This window comes from Corvus brachyrhynchos, unplaced genomic scaffold (assembly GCF_000691975.1).
Source record: "Corvus brachyrhynchos isolate BGI_N302 unplaced genomic scaffold, ASM69197v1 scaffold49, whole genome shotgun sequence".
Taxonomy (NCBI): Eukaryota; Metazoa; Chordata; class Aves; order Passeriformes; family Corvidae; genus Corvus; species Corvus brachyrhynchos.
Window position 1 is genome coordinate 635,751 of NW_008240029.1, and position 2,090 is coordinate 637,840.

Genomic DNA, 2,090 nt, shown 5'->3' on the forward strand with positions numbered 1-2,090 from the left:
GTGTTGAATACTTTAGAAGGGAAACTGAGTCACGAAACTGTTCATGTGGTTGGGGCAACAGGGGTAACTGAAACACAGCCTTTCTTCCAACCTTTGAAATTTAAACTGGGGAAGCATTGGGTAACTCATCAATTTCTTTATATGCCCAACTCCCCTAAACCATTGCTGGGGAGGGATTTGTTAGAAAAATTGGAAGCCGAAATTAAATTTAGAAGAGGGGAGGGCATTCGAGTTATCATTCCAGAAACTAAATTTGTCGAAGTTGCTGCACTTTTTATACAGGACAGATGTGGCAAAATCCCTATTGAAGTCGAAAACGCTGTCAATCCATTTGTGTGGGCCAGTGATGTTCCAGGAAGATCCAAACAGGCAGAACCAGTGAGCATTGCACTCAAACCAGGAGCTACACTGGTAAAAACAATATCCTTTAAAATTAGAGAGTCACAAAGGACTGGCACCTATAATTGAAAAATTCCTCCACCATGGGTTATTAGTGCAATGTGAGTCCAGGTATAACACGCCAATGCTTTCAGTGAAGAAAGCTGATGGTGAAAGTTATCGGTTAGTCTAAGATTTTAGGGCAATTAACAAAATTACAGAGGACATACATCCAGTGGTAGCAAACCCTTATACACTTTTGACCACACTGACAGATGAATTAGGGTGGTTTACTGTTGTGGACCTAAAAGATTCCTTTTTCTGCATTCCTGTGCATAAAAACAGCCAGGAGCTTTTTGCTTTCGAGTGGGAAAACCCTGAAACAGGAAGGAAAAGTCAGCTTACTTGGACGGTCTTACCCCAGGGTTTCAAGAATAGCCCAACAATATTTGGAAACCAGCTAGCAAAAGAATTAGAAGATTGGAGGAGACAAGAGCCAGGAGGTGTTATCCTTCAGTATGTTGATGACATCTTGATTGCAGGTAAGACCAGAGATGACTGTATCCAATTCACTGTAAGCTTGTTAAACTTTTTGGGACAGAGTGGGTACAGAGTTTCCAAAGACAAAACACAGATCGCCAAGGAAGCAGTAAGATGCAAACTGCTTTGAAAAAGTTTTGCTCAGTTTCTTCCTTCCCCCTCTCAGGCTCAGTTTGGAGGCATAGAAAGGCACAAAAATTAATTTCTGGGCATAGGCAGCGATATGGGATACACATCATAAGGTCACCCCAAGAGAGTGGTTTACTGTTGTGGACCTAAAAGATGCCTTTTTCTGCATTCCTGTGCATAAAAACAGCCAGGAGCTTTCTGCTTTCGAGTGTGAAAACCCTGAAACAGGAAGGAAAAGTCAGCTTACTTGGACAGTCTTACCCCAGGATTTCAAGAATAGCCCAACAATATTTGGAAACCAGCTAGCAAAAGAATTAGAAGATTGGAGGAGACAAGAGCCAGGAGGGGTTACCCTTCAGTATGTTGATGACATTTTGATTGCAGCTAAAACCAGAGATGACTGCATCCAATTCACGCTAAGCTTTTAAACTTTTTGGGACAGAGTGGTTACAGAGTTTCCAAAGACGAAGTGCAGATTGCCAAGGAAGCAGTAGTTTATTTGGGACTTGAGATCTTCTGTGGACATCGACAACTCAGCAAGGAACGGAAAGAAGCCATCTGCCAACTTCCAGAGCCCCACACCGTGAGAGCAATGCAAGCCTTTCTGGGAATGGTAGGTTGGTGTCATTTATGGATAGCAAATTATGGGTTGTTGGTGAATCCTTTATATGGAGCAATAAAAGCAGCTGAAAATGGCATTATAATTTGGACTGAAAGCACAAGGGCTGCATTTTAACAGCTAAAACATTCTCTAATGTCAGCTCCAGCACTGGGCTTACCAGACTTGACTAAGCCTTTTAAACTTTTTACACGAGAGACTGAATGTGGCACTGGGCATATTAGCACAGTGCCTTGGAAGCCAATGGAGGGCTGTGGCCTACTTTTCCAAACAGCTAGACAATGTTAACCAAGGGTGGCCTGGGTGTTTGAAGGCCGTGGCGGCTATGGTCATCCTGATTCAAGAGGCTTGGAAACTCACCCTTAGACAACATACAACACATTGTAGTGTGGCGGGGGGGGGGGACGCCCCCCCCACGCTCTCT

The 2,090-nt window shown here is 43.5% G+C and overlaps 1 long non-coding RNA gene across 1 annotated transcript in view; it reads left to right on the top strand.

Annotated features, from left to right (window-relative positions):
* The first annotated feature begins 1,096 nt into the window (after positions 1-1,096).
* LOC108448999 overlaps positions 1,097-2,090 on the top strand; it is a 6,224-nt gene continuing 5,230 nt past the window's right edge. Inside the window, exon 1 of the long non-coding RNA XR_001865093.1 lies at positions 1,097-1,660. This is a non-coding gene — a long non-coding RNA (uncharacterized LOC108448999). The remainder of the gene's footprint in view (positions 1,661-2,090) is intronic.